General features: G+C 42.6%; 1 pseudogene; it reads right to left on the bottom strand.

Annotated features, from left to right (window-relative positions):
• Positions 1–373: 373 nt before the first annotated feature.
• On the bottom strand, positions 374–18841 carry LOC141407145 (uncharacterized; annotated as a pseudogene).
• Between the last annotated feature and the right edge of the window lie 328 nt (positions 18842–19169).

Here is a 19169-nt window from a genome sequence, read left to right as displayed (position 1 = left end):
CAGAAGCAGCAGATTAAAGCTGCCCCAGACCATCGCTATGGAAAGAAGCAAGGAAGCTGCTTAAGAGTGATGAAAGGGCAGAAAGAAAATAAGGTGGTGTATGAATTGGGGCAAAAAACTAAAAATAAAAAAAATTCAAAGGGCAAGTGGAGTCATGGATGTAAGCTGAACAGCCTGTATCTGTTTCTAGAGTACATAGAGGGTCATTGCATAATTGATATTTAAATAATTTACCTCTATTATAAGGAAAATGTAGAACTGTAGCCTGTATATTCAGTTTAAGAAGTCATACTATGGTATATAATTGCATTTAAATATAATATGAAGCTACCATGTAAGGTATACGTTTTATGTGTGAGAAAAAATAATGCATTTAGGGGAACCGCTTTCTTGCCGGGGGTTGCCGAACCATCAGGGAGCAGCTCTGAGGCCGTGTGGATGCAGAACTGTGCGCTGGGACCTTGCCTGTGCCCTGAGCAGGTTCGGTGGTGACGGTGATGGTCCTGTTCAGGGTGAAGTTCCACAGGTTCCCTTTCTCACTGCCAGGGAGAAGAGTTTTTACCACATTAAAGGGCTTCTGGAATGTGAATTAGCATTTACAAAATACTGCTCGGATTAGCTAAGTGTTAAAGAATAAAAATGCATGAGAAAATTTTAATTTTAATGTTTACATTGCTAGTTATTCAATTAGCTATCCTCGTTTTTGTATTTATGCCATGTGAGGTTGTAGGTTGAGGTTCCACTGTTGCTTTTTGAATTAATTCTAAACATTAGAGTGATAATATTTGTTTTCTCTCTGTATGGTTGAAGGATCATTTTATCAGTACACGTGTATCTATAAACAATATTAATAACTAAAAGAGGCTATCACAGCACTTTAAACATTAATATTATAGGGCTTACTAAACCTTTATTTACTTAGACTGGAGACAAAATTTGAGCATAAATGGTTTCATGACCTAATCAGAATTAAAATCCATAGCCTTGGAACTAGGTATTCATGATCCATTCAATCGATTATACTCTGCCATATGCAATGCTTTTGTATTTCCTGTGATGATGTAAGATTTTATAATAATAATTCTATAATGCATCTGAAGTAGAAAGCATACACATGGTTAATTATCAAATGCAAAAACAAAAAAGCTGCTCTCCCGCCTAATCAGGACTCTCTCAGAAAGGGAGCTTCATACTTGTACCAGGGAGCAGTACTTAGAGGAGCAAAAACTCTTACATTACCTTTCTGCTCTGGATCTGGTTAATGGTGCCATGGCTGGGCTTGACCTCACCCACTGGTCATCCCCACTCCCGTGTCTGTTTCTCTTTGTGAAAACACAGAGGCGGGAAAAACGCACTCCTGATTGCAGGATGTCAACCAACCAGTAATGCGAAGCCTGCATCTCTTGCCATTCTCAACCACGGCCCACCCGTGCCTTCTCTCATCAGCCACATAAGGTGAGCCATATTCTGCTCAGAATGGATGAATACATAAGCAAACAAATAAACAGACTTTCTTACACACCCTGGGGGAAATAGTGGCTATACTTTGTCAAATGTAATTGGAAAATCCGTGGGTCTTGGAGGTCCTGTTATTATTTTTCATTAACACAGAACAATGCTATTCTTTTCAACCTGGAAAATTTGTCTAGTGTTTATTGGACTGATGTTTGGGTCCTTCAAAACCAGGCTGGGGTAATTAGCATGTATTTTCAACCATGGGTAGAACTTCCTACTCAGGAAAAATAGTGTGATAAGCCTGAATTATAAAAATGTGTATTTAAATACAGTTTTATTACTTTTATGTACATTATACACTACTGAGCGAGATATAAATCTGTATTACTATTAGAAGGTGGAAAAATGAAAAAATACAATATCACACATTATATTATAATTATAAAAACCAGGTAGCATATGGAAATTAATTGCTAGGCCCAGAGCTGAAATCATGTGAAGACATTCTAAACTTATTGAGTCCTTGTTTTGAGATGAAATTGCTTTTGCCTTAAATTTTCCGTGTTCCTGATTAGTATCCTGACCATTTCCAGACATTTTTTTGAGATACATAAATTTCAGTCAAAATCACATATGCCAGGGACACGACAGCAACATCTGAATGACTGGAGTTCAAGGTGTTGTTAAAACAATATTCCAAAAATAGAGTGTGCCACCGAGGAGGCAATTATATATGGAGAGATAATCTGTAATACAGTAGCAGCACGGAGGGAATTAAAACAGGAAGGCACGTTGAAAATGTATACCTATTAAGATCCTAGAACGGTTAATAGTATTTGCTATTTTTTAAAGAGAATTAATTAAAGGGTTTATGTTTTATCTTGCACTGTAAAGAACCCCTCACAGGCATTGTCAGAATATGAAATGCTTCATTCTCCAGCAGTTTAATTCAGAACAACAGCAAAGGTGGAAAAACAGAGAAATGAAGCAGTTGAGATGTTGGGAGCCGTCTGGCGTCGGCTACAGGGAGATGTTTCAGGGAAGTGCTTGGAGGGAGCCGTGCAAGCCCAGAGGCTGCCTTAAAAATCATATTTTCCCTGAAATTGTTCCAGGCTACAGTGTTTTTGGGAGTCTGTCTGTGGAATATGTGCATGCCTTTGACTACCTGGTGGAGACAGAAAGCCCCAGTTAAGGCTGGCCAAGGTGATAGCAGGACACAGCGTGGATCCCATGAGGCTGAAACAATAGCGTGAAGTTGTGTCTGCAGTCACTGGTTCAGCTACGTGGCCACGGGCCACTGCATCTCCCGAGACTCTCTGCAACTAAACCTACAGATGCATGTTCTCAAAACCCGCCTGCCTTTATTTCCTTCCATGCATCTGCCTGGGCAGTTCAGAAGATGTTCCAGAAAAATAATGTCCTGTAGTTATAACCATATCTTACAAAGAATTTCACAGAGAATGGGATTGTCGGGAGGTAAACATATCAGTAGTGACTGACAAGAATCGGTCTTCCTCTAAGATGAGTTCTGTTCTGTAGGTTCTCAGACCAGAAATCCTGCAAAGCAGAAAGTGCCCAGTCATGGCATAGACCCTGCAATGTGTGTTCAGTACATCTTACTCCTGCATGCATTGCTGCAAATGCAGACAACCTGTGCTTCCACGGAGACCCTTGTCCTCTGATTCTTCCATGTGTTAATATAATTCTATGGCACTAAGTCATATATTAACAATCTGTCAGTTCATCTGACTCAAGATGTGGTTCACATTATTTTTCTCTCCAATTAAAGTACATGCTTCATGGAGGAGGCAAGAGATTCGGCTGCATTCACTATTTCATACTGGTTGTGTTATACTTCCTCTATCAGCATGGATATTAACACAGTCGAAGGAATGAAGAAAGAGGAGAGAGAAAGATGGAGAGAGGGAGAGAGGGAAGAGATATTCCAACAAAAGATCAGGAATTGGATATTTTTGATTAAGAAAATAAAGTGTCTAAAAATTCTTAATCATAGCTCTTCCAAAATACTCTGAAAATACAATCAATGTTGTTAATATTTACATTATAATATTTGTATGTCTTCTATTACTGCTGAGGTCACCCATTAGTGAGCACTCACATGGGATACAAATATCTCCACAGTTTTTGTCCACTCAGATAGGTCCTTCCACGTACCTCTTCCCCAAATTTCTTTGTCACCAGGTTTCCAGTTATGCTTCTTCCAAGTCCCTGACCATCCAGCCAATCCATTGGCTGCAGCCCATGAATCAGTATATAATCGCACATCTGGCCATTTCTCCTTCCATGCAAAGGGCACAACCTGGTGCACTGCTCGAAGTTCCACCCACTGGGAAGATTTCCTTTCACTGCTGCCCTTCAGGGATATCCTGGAAAGGCACTGTAGGGCTGCACCTGTCCACTTTCAGGTGATGCCTGCATATCGTGCAGAACCATCTGTGAACCAGGCCCTCGTCTTCTCTTCCTCTGTCAACTGATCATAGGGAACTCACCATGAGGCCATCACCACAGACTGGGGGAGAGAAGGCAGGTGGCAGGAGTGGAGACCATGGGCATTTGAGCCACTTCCTCATGTAACTTACTTGTGCCTTCAGGACCTGCTTGAGTCCGATCACATATGTACCACTTCCATCTGATGATGGAATGCTGCTGTGTATGACCCATTTTACAGCTAGATGCGTCAGAAAGCAACCAGTTCATGATGGGCAGTTCAGGTCACATGGTGACTTGATGACCCATAGTCAAACATTCAGTTTCCACCAAAACCCAGTAATGGGCCAAGAGCTATCTCTCAAAAGGAGAGTAGTTATCTGTAGAAAATGACAGGGCCTTGCTCCAAAATCCCAGAGGCCTCTGCATTGATTCACCTATGGGGGCCTGCCAAAGGCTCCACACAACATCCCTATCTGGCACTGATACTTCAAGCACCATTGGATCTGCTGCGTCATATGGCCCAAATGGCAGAGCAGTTTGCACAGCAGCCTAGACCTGTCGCAGAGCCTTCTCCTGTTCTGGACTCCACTCAAAACTGGCAGCCTTTCGGGTCACTCAATAAATGGGCTGGAGCAACGCACCCAAATGGGGAAGGTGTTGCCTTCAAAGTCCAAATAGGCCCACTAGACATTGTGCCTCTTTCTTGGTTGTAAGAGGGGGCCAAATGCAGCAACTTATCCTTCACCTTAGAAGGAATATCTTGACAGGTGCCACACCACTGGACCCTTAGAAATTTTACTGAGGTAGACGGTCCTTGAATTTTAGTCAGATTTATTTTCCATCCCATGGCACACAAATGTCTTACCAATAAGTCCAGTGTGTTTGCTACTTCTTGCTCACTGGATCCAATCAGTATAACGTCATCAATGTAATGACCAGTGTGATATCTTGCAGAAGTAAAAAGCAATCACTTTCTCTCCAAATAAGATTATGATACAAAGCTGGAGAGCTGATATGATCCTGAGGTAGGGCAGTAAAGGTGTATTGTTGGCCTTGCCAGCTGAAGGCAAATTGCTTCTGGGGGGCCTCATGGACAGGAGTGGAGAAAAAAGCATTTGCCAAGTCAATGGCTGCGTACCAGGTCCCAGCAGATGTGTTAATTTTCTCAAGCAATGAAACCACATCTGGTACAGCAGCTGCAATTAGAGTCACCACTTGGTTAAGCTCATGATAATCCACTGTCATTCTCCAAGATCCATCTGTCTTCTGCACAAGCCAAATGGGAGAGTTGAATGGGGATGTGGTGGGAATCTCTACCCCTGTGTCTTTCAAGTTCTTGATGGTGGCACTAGTCTCCTCAATCCCTCCAGGGATGCAATATTGTTTTTAATTTACTATTTTTATAGGTAGAGTAGTTCTAATGGCTTCCATTTGGCCTTTCCCACCATAATAGGCCTCATCCCCCCCCCCCCCCCCCCCAGTCAGGGAGCCAATGTGGGGATTCTGCCAGCTGCTAAGTATATCTATGCCAATTATGGATCCTGGTGCTGGGGAAATAATCACAGGATGAGTCCAGGGACCCACTGTATGTCAGACCTGGGCTAAAACTTCTTTAATTACCTGACCTCCATAAGCCCCTACTTTAACCGGAGGACCACAGTGACATTTTGGGTTTCCTGGAATCAACACCAGCTCAAAGCCAGTGTCCAGTAGTCCCCAAAATGTCTGATCACTCCCCTTTCCCCAGTGCACAGTTGCCCTGGTAAAAGGCCAGAGGTCTCCTTGGGGAAGGATGAGAGAATGATTCACTGCATAAATTGTCAGTAACATAGTGGGATCCTTCCTCAAGGGTACCCGGCCTCTCCTTCATTCAAGGGGTTCTGGGTCTGTAACTGGCTCAAATCTGGAAATTGATTGAAGGACTATGATTCTCTGTTTTTATAATTCAAATTAGTCTTTTGTTCATTTGACCTAGAAGTTTTCTGTTTGTATCATTTAAATAGGAATGTAGTATCAGTTTCACTTTGAGGAACACCGTGATTGATTAGCCAATGCCAGAGCTCTACAAGAGTCAGACTATTCTGATTGCCACTTTGCCCTTGCTGCCCATTATGGTAGCTAAGCCCACCTTACCTTTGACAGTTGAATCCTGCCAGTTGACCCCTGCCACTTCGGGATCCAATTATTCCCATTTATTTAAATTTGGTAGTTGAGTGACTGTGGTTCCCACCATTAGATCTGACATAGAGAGAAAAGCAATTACAGGGCTTTTCAAAGATGCAGGTGCTGCCCTTACAAATCTATTTCTCAAGACATTTGTCAAGGGTATGAGTAGGTCCAAAGTGACTAATCCACTCCATCATCCCAATCTCCCAAAGCCTTTGGATCCCTTCCTCTGCATTAAACCAAGAGATATCAGGCATTTCCAGCTTGCCCACAGGGGGCCATCTTTTAATCCATATTTCACCTAACTAAGCAAATAAACTATTAGAACCTTTTTTTAACTTCCTGAGCTGCAACATTAAATGCAGAGTCCTACTTAGTGGGCCCAAATACATAAATTCAGTCTGATCCAACTCTATGTTCCTTCCACCATTATGCCGTTCCCTTAATATCTATTTCCATGCCTGTTCTCCAGATTGCTGCTTATATAAATTGGATAACTCAAACAGTTCTTTTCTAGTGTAGCACACCTCCTCATGGGTCACAATCTCAACCTTACTTCCAGGATTCCACCAGGACTTTAGTCTAGTTTTAGGTCTAGAAGCAAACAGGGGTGTTGAGTGTGGCTCCTGAGCAGCATCAACATTATTTTGCCTGGCAACGCCTCAGGGGAGGCCATCATTGTGGCCTCAGGTAGCGCAGGGTTTATCACCTCAGACAAAAGTAGAAAGGCTGATGGCAGGATGGGTCAGGGAGGGGATGTTGCCACTACTGGGGATGGAGAAGCTGTTCCTTCTGGTAAAAAAGTTCATCAGAGTTTACAAACTCAGTGTCCCCAGCTTCATCAGGGTCCTCCCACATGTCCCCATTCCAAGTTGCAGGGGTCCCTTCTTTTCCAATCAAAGCCCTCACTTTAACAGTAGACTCTTGGTGAGGCTGTGCATGCATCTTCCATTACAGATCAGTCACTGGTATGCTAAAAGCTGTGTCCGTTTTTCCACAAATTTAGTTCCTTCTCTACAGGAGATAAGACTCTCACTCAGCAATCTTAGCATATTTGAGGCTCAGTAACTGCTTCTGAAGCCAGGAGACAGAATCCCTGAGTTCATCATTTTCTTTCATCACTTTGTCTACTGAACTTAGGAGCAGTCAACCAGTTTCGTTATGTTCCTTGGTTCTCCACATGTGACCAAAGGTATTATGTATAGAGTCACTAAACTCCTTGCCTCTTAGGAGTGGTGAATCAAATGTCAAATGCATTTATTTTGCATAACTCTTTAAACAGTTAATGCCAAGGACTATCAGTGTTCTCCATACTATTAAAAGTAGAGTCCTTAGCATTTTTGGATGTAATCATATTAAGCAACCAAATCCAGAAACCCCAAAACCAACAAAAGAGCTCCATATATATATGTATATATATATATCTCCTATTAGTTCTGTCTTTCTGAGAGATTCTAAGACAGATTTTGGTACCAGAAGTGGTTCTAAAGGAACAGAATATTGAGAATATTATATATTAAATATATATTATATACTAATTAATATCTATTATATTATATATAATTAATATATATTTCATATAATATGATTAATATAACATATATTAAATATTTCCATATGTAATATATTGGAGTTTATTAAGATCATTAACTTACATGATCACAAGGTCCCACAATAGATTGTCTGCAGGCTGAGGAGCAAAGAGAGCCAGTCCGAGTCTCAAAACTGAAGAATTTGGAGTCTGATGTTTGAGGGCACAAAGCATCCAGCAGGAGAGAAAGACAGAGGCTGGGAAGCTAGGTCTGTCCCTCTTTTTCATGTTTTTCTGCCTGTTTTATATTATCTGGAAGCTGATTAGATGGTGCCCACCAGATTAAGGGTGGGTCTGCCTTCCCCAGCCCACTGACTCAAATGTTAATCCCTTTTGGTAACACCCACACAGACACAGTCAGGATTAATACTTTTTATCTCTCAATCCAATCAAGTTGACAGTATTAACCACCACACCTTCTCAAAAGTTACATGGTAGAAGTTTAAAAATATCAGCTCCCATATCATCATTATATAGTATTTTTTTTTCAAAAAACTCAAAATAATTATATCAATATTTTAATGGATTCCAGCAAAAAGAAGAAAAATTTGCATTCATAATCATCTGCTTGACATAAGAACAAATATTTTAAATCTGATTTATGTACAACTCAGTATCTTAAAGTTTTGGTCCATATGAGTTTATGACATGATATGTTCCTCTAGGGACCTATTATAATAAATTTTATTTTATTTAAACTTTAATAGCAATGGATTTAGATGAACTATGCATTTACTGGGTTTGGGTCAACACTGTCATTGTTTGGTGACAGATATAACCAATGTATCCTGATTTATAAGGTTTGTGGTGCGATGAGGTCATATCTCTGTGACTAGAAAATTCAGCAGTTTAAAACTTGGGGCTCTGTTTTGTGGAAATGGTCATTGTCTCCTGAGAAGATGCCCTAACAATCTGAGGGCCAGTTAGGAAAGATAACAGCCCCTGCCCACTAGCACTACTGAGAGCCCTGCAGGGTGCCGGGAGGGGACTCCTCGCCCAGCATAGGCTTGGTCTGTGCAGACACTACCTACCTCCATGAGCAGAATTTCCAAGTCTAACTCTTGGCACTTGACTCTTTCCCACAACTTCCATGCCTTTCCCTTTGCTGCTTCCAAGGACAGCCCTGTTATCTTTCTCCAAGGGACAAGATCTCCCCACATTATTGCTGAGGAATGAGCCACAAATTGACTTAATCAATAGGAGTCTGAGCTTCCCTCAGCAAAAGACGCCAAGTGCTATGGAACTTCAGTATCCTTCAGTTTTAGCCAAAATCTAATAGTCTGAATGTTTGTGTTCCTGCAAAATTCATACCTTGAGCCCTAAGCCCAGTGTAGTTGTATTTGCATCAAAAAAGTAATTAAAGTTAAATTAGCTCGTAAGTTTAGGGTCCTGATCTGATAGCACTGAGTGCCCTCAAAGGGACACCATGTAGCTTCCTCTCTTGAGATGTATGTGCAGAGGTAAGGCCATGCTCTTTCATACATACAGGGAAAAGATCACCATTCGCAAGCCAGGAATCAGGCCTCTACCAGAAACCCAATCAGCTGCAACATTATCTTGGACTTCCAGGCTGCAGAAATGTGAGACAATAAATTTTTGTTGATTAAGTCACTCAGTCTGTGGTGTTTTTTTATGTAGCCCAAGCTGACCAATGTACCAAGAAAGAAACAAGAGAATATCAGGAAGACACATCATCGTTCTCTATATAGCAGTGCCTATCATGTCTCTATTTAACTGTAAAGTGTGCAATTTGTAACATTACTTGCAAGTAGCTCAAAGAACCTGATATTCTAGAGATTAGATATAGATATAGAGATAGAGATAGAGGTATACAGATGTTCATTGTAAGATTAATGATGATGAACTAGGAATACACAATCTGTTGATACAATTCATTTGAGACTCATTTGACAGTTCCAAATGTCCACATCAGTTGATATCATGTAGCTGTTCCCTACAGAAGTAGGAACAATGTGGAATCAGAGAACAAAAAGATAAGCATGCATCGCTGTGAATCTAAATCCTCCTCTCTATCCAGCCCAGCCTCACAGTCACTGGGGACTGTTTCCCCTTTCTGATCCTCAGTGAACACCCCAGAACTCAAGCCCCATCTTGAGGTTCTATGGATTCACCCCAGCCCGACCTGGGAGCCAGGTCTTACTGCCATGATGGCTAAGCTCCTATTACTCAATGAAGGTCTTTTGCTATTGCTTTTTGAATAGAAATAGTAAGTGTGGTAGTGGTTGGATGAGAATAGTCATCAAAGGGAGGCTGGGTTGCCATCCAGGCACTAATGTGATACTTCAACCCACCCTCTTTCATAAGGATTATTTCCACTTTGACACATTCTTCTACCCTGTATTTGTCTATAGAGCAAGAGCTAGCCCAACATGTTGACATTTCTTTAACTAAATGTCATTCCAGGTTCATATGTAAAGCTCCCCAGAGCATACTCATTACTGCTAAATAACTTGATACTTTTCTCAGTTGTCCAAATATAAATTTGGCAAGGACTCTAGAATTCCCAACCAAAATACCATGGATGACATTGTGACCTTGAAGGTCTGCCTTAAACCCTAGCAATACTCTATCCTCTGAATGTCACCAGGTTTAGTCATTTGGTGAAAGTATCATCTGCCTCAGTCAGAAGACAGACAAGAGTGGAGTTGCTGGAAGTGTGGAAGTGTGGCTAGCCTTGACCTGATTAGAAGATAATGGACCTCCTGGGAAGACAATCTTGACTTCAAACTAAACAAGACCAGGAACATTGCAGGACAAGACAACTGGCCAGAAATATCTCCGAGCCCAGGTTGGGATCTGTGAACAAGCATGCTGCTCTCCTGAAGGACAGATATGGGGACAAGTGTAAGAGAGACAAGTAGCATATCTGCCATCAGCTTGTAGACTCGTGAGGAAGATTCAGAAACACATGCCTAAATTCTAATGAGATGGATTATAAAGGCTCAGCATGGCCCTGCAGAAAGAAAAGTATGTGGAAGTGTTTACAAAGGGAAGAGTTCTACAAATGTAAAGAGCTAAAAGAATATGACCGTAAGTCTGGAACAAAACATCTCTTTGTTATGACCTTGACCTACAATTGGTGTGCCATGCTGTGCACTTGAAAAGGCTCCCTGAATGCATAAAGCAAGCGGTATTGGATGAGGATGACAGTAAGGTTGATGCTCAGAAAGATGTGAATTGTGCTGGAGACATCAGATGTCATGGAACAAGACCTAGTGAAGTGAGACAAGGGACTCGGATTCTGTCAGTCCCTCACTGCCCTTGTGGCCCTATGTGAGCCACTCTAGCAGGACTCTGCCTCGCCATTAGTAAGCAAGAAGAGCAGCATCTGGCTTTGCTGGATTCACAGGGCAGTTGTGATATTCAAACGAAAGCTAATGAAGCACAAGTGACCAACCCTGCATCTGCCTGGAACACCCCTTGGCCCAACACAAGGTGTCTGGCAGTCAGGTCTCGGGTCTTCCATGTTCACCTCTTAGTAATACCCCTTCTTCAGCAAAGGGTCTCTCTAGGCCACACCTCTGGATAATTTTTGCATCAGGAAAATTACTATTACTTATTATGAAAGAGCAAAACTGTGTCTTCTAATGTCAAATCCAACGTTAAACATAGGTAAAGTAGGTACAACTAAGCACAAGGATTCAAGAACTATGCTTACATAAAATCACCTTGCTTCATGGCTGCCCAGCATCTTTTGAACAACCATCTTCTATTTGGGGATTTTCCTCATATCATGTGTCCACTTCCCCAGAGAGGAGATAGGAACTTGCTTTCCTAAGCTCTCTTGCACTGAAGCACAGCCCTATGAAGCTCTCTTGCACTGAAGTGCAGCCCTATGGTAAATATTCTGCAGTTAGCTGTCTTGTGGAGGCTGCGGTGTAGAAGATAGTCCTTCAAGAGAGCAGGCCCCAGGTGGGACCCACCTTTGTGGAGGAGGCAGAGGAGGCAAGTCACCATTTAGGGAGTGGCAGTGGTGGAAGTTCTAGGGTTCAATGACCAGCATCATTGGTGAGAGTTATGTTGAAAGCCAGCAGCAGTAGATAGTATGGACTTTCTAGGGGTCTTCAAGTTACCCATAATCTTCAATAAATGCTGTTTTTTGACCAAGGTAACTGAAATGGGTTTTGCTGTTCATAATTCATTATAATTTGTGAGGTGGAAACTGGAACCTGTGGAGAGGTTTAGGATTCTGCATAGTCTCTGTCATCTGAGTCTTCTTGTATGTCCCCATTCCAATGCTCAGTGCACCCTTCCTTCTTGGTAGAGCCTCAGCTTTCACACAAAATCCCTGGAGAGGTTGTGAATTCAACTAGCCTTGTCATTTGTCAACTCACAGATTCAAACTTTGAGCTTGTTCTTAGATGACTCAGCCCTGATGCAACATGCAAACAAGGGGATCTATTAGCACAAACGTGGAAAGTCCATAATTCTCTGAAGCTGCTTCAAGGCACAGATTTAACACTCTAAGCTTACGACTGACCTTTTTTATGTGCCCAGCACAGTTCTAAGTAACCAGTCCATTCCACATGAGCTTGTGCCTGCTGTACTGTTCTGTAATATGGTCACTTGGTCTCTTCAGTTCTTGCCTTCAGTCATCACCTCACTCCAAGGACCAGAGTGATTCTTTAACTTGAAATTTCACTACCAAAGACCATAAAGTGCTGAGTCCCATCTTCTAGTAGCATTGGATCTTCAGTGCCTACAAGCTCCTCAGTTATTCTGAGGTGTCTCCAAATCCTCTTTTTCTCAGTGGTCCCCAAATCCTCTTTTTCTCGATGGACAGTGACCTTCAAATACGCCAGGTATGACCTGTACTAGGCAGTTGCTCCGAGATCCTAGCTCCACCTTAATGGAGTTTTGAAGCTCCACCTCACCATGTCCCTGCTCACTATCCTTTCTGTGGCTGGCAAAACTGTTTGTAAACACAGGGAGCTATGGAGGCAGTAGTTCGGCAGGCCCATCCGCAGCCCCGTGTCCACTGTCCTTGCTGCTTATGGCCTTTCAGAAACACCCAGTGTCTAAAATACTGGGATGTGGGATCTTTTCATGTGAAATACAGAAATTCTCTTCTGGACTTCCAACGTAACTCGTGCTTCCAGAGTGGAAAGGGGGTGCAAAAAGTACAGGAGAACTACTAAAATCAAAATAAAGCAGCTTTGCCCACCTAATTTTCCCAGGCAGCTCTGTTTCTTACCTAGTTATGATGCTGAGTTAAAACTAATGCATGTTAGAATAAACTTTGCAAGTTTTAGTGGAAACACTCTGAGGCCTGGCGGTGCGCCTACTGTATGCCTTCATGCCGTGCACAGTGAGCCCGAGGTTCCCTTCCAGCTCCTCTGCTGCAAGCACAAAAAAATGCTACCATTCTCTTTCTAAAGTTTCCGTCAGTTCCCGTCCACTGGGGGATCTCGTATTTTCTTTCCTCTGCAAGTCTTTTTCACTCTTCTGAGCTGTCTTTTAAAAAGAAAAGATGCTGTCCTTATTATAATCTCCACAAATAAAGCCTGGCTTTCCTTTTTACTAATTTTCTTTCTTATGCATTGGGTCTCAAAGGAGTGACCCCCGTTCTTACCCTGTGCACAAGGGCTTTGAGGCTCGTTGGCCGAGATTCAACGTGGAAAACATTATTTAAAAAACCCTACTCACATCCATTGATAAAAGGGAATAAAACAAATGTGGAGCCAACCATTACCCGTCCTGGAGTCACACAGTTCCACCTGCTTGAAATCTGAAGTCTTTGTTACCACTCAAAGGCTGAGATCTGATGACTCTGCCAGGACTTGTTCAGCGACACACGCTCAGACGGGGGCTCCAGACTTCTCCTTTCATAAACACTTTCTTCCTCACACTAAACACAGTAATGCATTTTCTCTGAGAAAACACTGACTGCAAAACCTGCTTTCTCACGGCAGGAAAGTGGCCTGCCCCCAGGCTGTGAGCAGAGCACCCAGACACAGGGCTGAACGTGGCCCTGGCTTTTCCTGAAAAACAGCCTCACCCGCCATGGAAAGGGCATGGAGCTGCAAAACTGCATGGCTAAGTTGGAGACCAAGCTCTTGGAGCACCTGCCAGAGTCTTCACAGTCTGCTGGCACAAATAAGCCTCATAGGCATACCAGCCTGGTGCCCTTTTTTCTAAATGGGGAAAAATAATACGTCAAAGGAGAAACAAAAGGAGATGACGGCATGTTCTCTCATTTAACTATCTCATTAATAAGCATTATTGAAGATACAATTGCATTCTGTCAGCATGTATAGCATTAATTTACGGTTAACACATGTGTGAAATGACCTATTTTTACACTCCAAAGAAACAAGCTGATTTAGAGTTTGTCTTCTTCAATATTGGGCTTTGATTCTAAGCCAGTAATGAAATTGATCTTCACTTTGGTGCATCTTATTTCATGCCAGGGACAGGCCAGACCAGCTAACAGTTTGGATCACAGATTTTTTTCTTCTCTGGTTAAGGCAGGATTTGATACTTAAACAAAATAATGCTTAATTATTGTCATTTACGTAAAATTATCACAGCGACACATTTGTCCATGAAGGAATATGTGTGGACCTGCCACTCCTGTGACTAGGTTTCATTTTCATTTGTCCTTGACATGTGGGAATTGAATAAACTCATTCACAGGTATGTGTAGAGAGGAGTGAAAACAGCACGAAAACAGACATGGTTAAGAAACTAGCCACCTGTGACTTCACAGGGCGTAAACTGATGGAGCCGCAGGGCATGGACAGGTGGAGCCAGGACCCTGCTCTAAGACAGATGGAGAGTGGGAAGCAGGGACTCCCCCACCTATGCCTCCCCGCGGTGGACTGGAAGATGGAGCCTGAGCCACCGAGCTCTGACAGGGGTCCTGCCGCTCTGGGAAAAAGCTTGCAGCATGCCGATGGGGCAGCATTGTCCACCAGCCATGCACCTTCTGAAAGCTGGGTCCATTCTGGGCCAGCCAGAGGAGGACCAGACTTCTCACCAGCACCTCACAACAACAACCCTGAGGACGCAACATATTGCGCTGGGCTGTCCCCAAGAGTCTGGGCTGTTGTCTAGTTCCCCGGGGCTGTTTGGGTGGCTGGATCCCTTGAGAAACAGCCACTGTGCTTGCTGTTGGGGCACCCACGCCCACTCATCAGTGCTGGCCAAATAGTAATGAGCAGAAGCTTCTGTGAATACACTCGCCCATCCGCTACGAACCATATACCCTTGGCTTGATCACACCTGGGCACAGAACACCAGCTGATGTATCACAGGCGTGTGGAAGTCTAGCATACAGAGAACAAAACCAGAGACACAGACTGGAGTCAGGATGGAGCAGAGGGCAAATGCCAACAGGAAACCTTAATAGGGAGGACATTTCACTCTTAGTACAATTGTGTCCATCTTCAAAGTTGCTAGTGTTTATTATCTACGTTTAACAAAAGTATCTAAAATTGCATCTTGGCAGTAAGAAAATTTCAAAAGTAAATATATAGGGAAATTGACGCTATAACAATACAAAATGGAAAGTTAATCTGAGTTTAAAATTACTTAGATAGAACCAAACCCACTCCTTGTAATTGAATTAACAACTGAAGTTATTCACAGATAGATGTGTATTCCAAATGATATACATCTCTAGAAAACACGCTTCTTCCTATTGCATTTGTCTCTTGTTGAATATATGTATGTTACAGTGTAGGAAACCAACATCCAGAGAAACGAACTCACTGACCCCCAGTTCCCCAGAAGGAAGGAGGCATTCCTGACGGGTACCCACTGCCACCTTCTCAGGACATTCTGTGATGGAGAAGATCAAGTACGATCTCATTTTTTAATTTAAAAAAGTGAAGCGGTATTTTGAATGTATGGTTCAAAACCAAGCAGACTCTCAGTGCCACATATTATGTAAAATATGCCATCCTTCTCCTCATGGTGCAGAGGGTTTCCGGAGTTTTCCTGACACAATGGAAAGTGAGTTGGGGCAGGGGATAGAGAAAGAATCTTCAGTCGCATGTGAAAAATGGACAAAAAAGACACAAGTACTTGTGTTTACATTTCTTTCCCTTAAGCCTGATATACTGCATATATCCCTGAGACAGGTATTTATCACAGTCTGAATTTCTTTCATGTATAAATGATTGCCGCGTGGGCGGGCATCCTTGCCTTTGGTATCTGCTGATGTATCCAAGCACCTTACCGAGCACTACTGGCACATCTTAGATGCCCAAAACACAGGTGTAAAATGAAACTGTGAGTCTGCCCCTCACCCCAGCCCTCCATGAGAGCAGGACCTCCCTCTTCATCAGGGCTTGGTGAAGGGACATCAGTGCCTCAGAGCGGCCTCTCCCCTAAGCACAGCTGTCCCTTCTCACCCACACCCAGTGTTACAGGCCAGATGTTACACGGCGGGCTGGGGCAAAGTCCCCAGGCCTCATATGGAGTGCCCATAAAGTCCACGATGGTCTGGGAAGACACGTGGTCAATGTAGAAAACAAGATGATGTGTAAGATTATGGGTGTCCCAGTGTCTTCTTGCAAAAAACGAAATGTTAAAAGTCCATTGAGAGGTATCATTTTGAAAAATATTTTGCAAACCATAAAGTAGATCCAAAAAGAACTTCCATAAACATCCAACATTATATGGCAGGTATCTATTATTGTCAGAATTTCTTTCTTCCTTTTTGTTCTTTCTTTCTTTTATTATTATTATTATTTAATACAGAGTCTCACTCTGTTGCATAGGCTGAAGTACAGTCGTTCAATCTTGGCTCACTGCAACCTCCACCTCCAAGGTTCAAGTGATCCTCCCAGTGCAGCCTTCTGAGTAGCTGGGACTACAGGCATGTACCACCATACCCCACACCTGGCTAATTTTTGTTGTTGCTGTATTTGTTGTAGAGATGGGTTTTCACCATGTTGCCCAGGCTAGTCTTAAACTCTTGGGTTCAAGTGATCTGCCTGCCTTGACCTCAAGGTTCCGGGATTATAGGCGTGATGAGCCACTGTGCCCAGCCCAGAATTTCTTAAGTAGGAATCAGTAGCTCTAGCAGGCCCAGGATTTGCAAAGGCATCTCCCACACAGTGTTGGAAAGGAACATGCAGTTGTTGAAAATCAGTGCTCAGTTACATTCATGTGCTCCCAGGACTCTGTTGAGCCTGGTGTGTTCTGAAAGTCTCTAAAAGCACTAAGAAAGTCAAGTCACCATTTTTATCAAACCCTTTACTTTTTGAGGTCTCTTCCTTGCATTTAATTATTTAGGTTGTATGTGCCAAAGATTCTTCCATTCTTCTAAGGGTATTTTTCTTACAGTATACTGAAAATTTTAGCAAGTCAGTAAATCAATGACCAAAAAATGACATTTAATTTTTTGATCAAACCTGACATAAATTTTTACCCCACTGTGGAAGTTTTTTTTGTGTGTTTGTTTGTATATAGTTTTCACTGTTCTACTTTTGTTTCTCTAAACATCCTGTCTGGCTCAGATCCTAAAGAACGCAGCAGAGCCATTTTGATTTCCAACTGTCAAGCCTTAGGATACACGATTTGTCAAGGAAAAGCCTAGTTGTGCCCGGTTTAGACTGCCATGTTAAACGGGAACAATTGGGGTAACAGAAAAAGAATCTTCTCTTAGTACTCAGGAGACCACAAAGAATGATGGGCCTGCTGGGTCAGCTTCTGTCAGCTCCCTGTGGTTTGTGCAAAGAAATCTCAACTTACTTCCTTCCACTCCAGCCTCTTACACGGGCAGTTCCCACCTCCTGGCCATGCCTCCTTGGCATTGCCCAGGAAGATGGGCAGACATGCTTCATGAATACAGTTTGCCCCTGGACTTTCTTTCAGCTGAAACAGGCTATACTACCAAGAGGTGCATATTGATGCTCAGTGGGTGTACATATTTCTGTGTAGAAGAGCCTGGCTCAGTTGACCTGTGAATAGGCAGTGAGCAGTATAATAAATGCAGAAATAAGGTGGTTCAACATCATCTGCCAGTGTGTAAGTTCTGTGAAACCATGACTTTTAATTGGTAATAACTATTACAAAGAGTCAAAACAATCCATAAATACAATAACATTTTTCAAATAGAAAATAAAATAATAACAAATGTATAAATAGAAAAACAAGCTGGCAAACTTATTTTCAGTCTTTCTGTGGGTGAGCAGGAGAGGAGGGGCAAGACAGAGAGAGCAGGTGAACTGCAGGTGTAAGAAGCAACCCACGATGGAAAATGGTAGATGGGCCGGTTTCCAGGAAAGTTGTGTGGCTCCTCTAATAACAAAGACATTAAGTTAAATGATGTAAATTGAAAATGTAAAAAACCTATCATTTATGGCATCATGAAAATATACACGTGAAAGCACTGCTGCTTCTTGACCCAGAAGTAAACACAGTATTCAAACCCCACCAATAAGTTTGCCTTTCACCCACTCATTCATTCAATACAAGTCCCTTCTATGTCAGGCACTGAGTTAATCTTGTGGTAATTCTTTTCCCAATAACCAGCTGCCTCATTTTGTGTTAGGACTGAAGTTTTGGTTTCCTTTCAAGTTTCTATGTTCTGACTCTTTCAACCAGAAATGGCATAACAAAGAAAAAAAAAGCCACTTAATATTTTTCAACATTCATTTTTGGATTCTAGGAGTTGGATAATTTAACCAAGGTAAATTAAAAATGAAGGTTTTCTAATGATTCAAATACAACTTATGACTCATACCAATCATGAAGCACATCAATATGTTGAAGATAAATTATTTAATCAAACATTTGTTCAACACTTAAAAAAAAAACTTGGACCGCTTGTGGCCAATCAGATGGCTGCTTCTGCATCACCTTCCATGCTGAGTATGGGGAAGAAACGCGCTCAGGGACAGCCCTGAGCTGGGCCCCAGCCCCACAGATGCTTTCAATCCTCCCTGGCTGCCTCCTCATCCACAACCAGGGGGTCTCGGTCGAGCTCTGTGATGCTGGAACTATTAATTTTCTGTGTCTGCTGTGGCTTAAAATGACAGAAACTTTCTTACAGTTCTGGGGGCCAGAAGCCCCAAATCCAGGTGTCTGCAGCACCCCCTGCCAGGCCTCCCCCAGCAGAGGCGCCAGAGAGGATCTTTCTTGGACTTTTCCAGCTTCTGGGAACTCCAGGTGCCCTTTGGTTGTGGCTGCCTCATTCCAATCCATACTGCCGTCATCACAAGGCATTCCCCTCTGTCTGTCTTCTCTCCTGTCTCTTATAAGGATGCGTGTCATGGATTTAGGACCCACCTGGATAACCCAGGGTGACCTCTCTGTCTCTGGATCCTTAAATGTATTCCACCTGCAAGTACTTTTTTCCAAAAAAGGAGAGGAAAAAAAGGCCAGTTTACAAGTACCAGGGATCAGCCTGTAGATGTATCTTCGTGGGGACGACATTCAGCCCGTTCCACTGGGCAAGCCACCTCCTTATGTCACACCTGCATAACTTTCTCTGATAGGCTCGCCACAGATAATATATCCACAGAGGGAAAAA

This window comes from Macaca fascicularis, chromosome 6 (assembly GCF_037993035.2).
Source record: "Macaca fascicularis isolate 582-1 chromosome 6, T2T-MFA8v1.1".
In the NCBI taxonomy this organism is placed as follows: Eukaryota; Metazoa; Chordata; class Mammalia; order Primates; family Cercopithecidae; genus Macaca; species Macaca fascicularis.
This window is presented reverse-complemented; position numbering and strand designations above follow the sequence as displayed.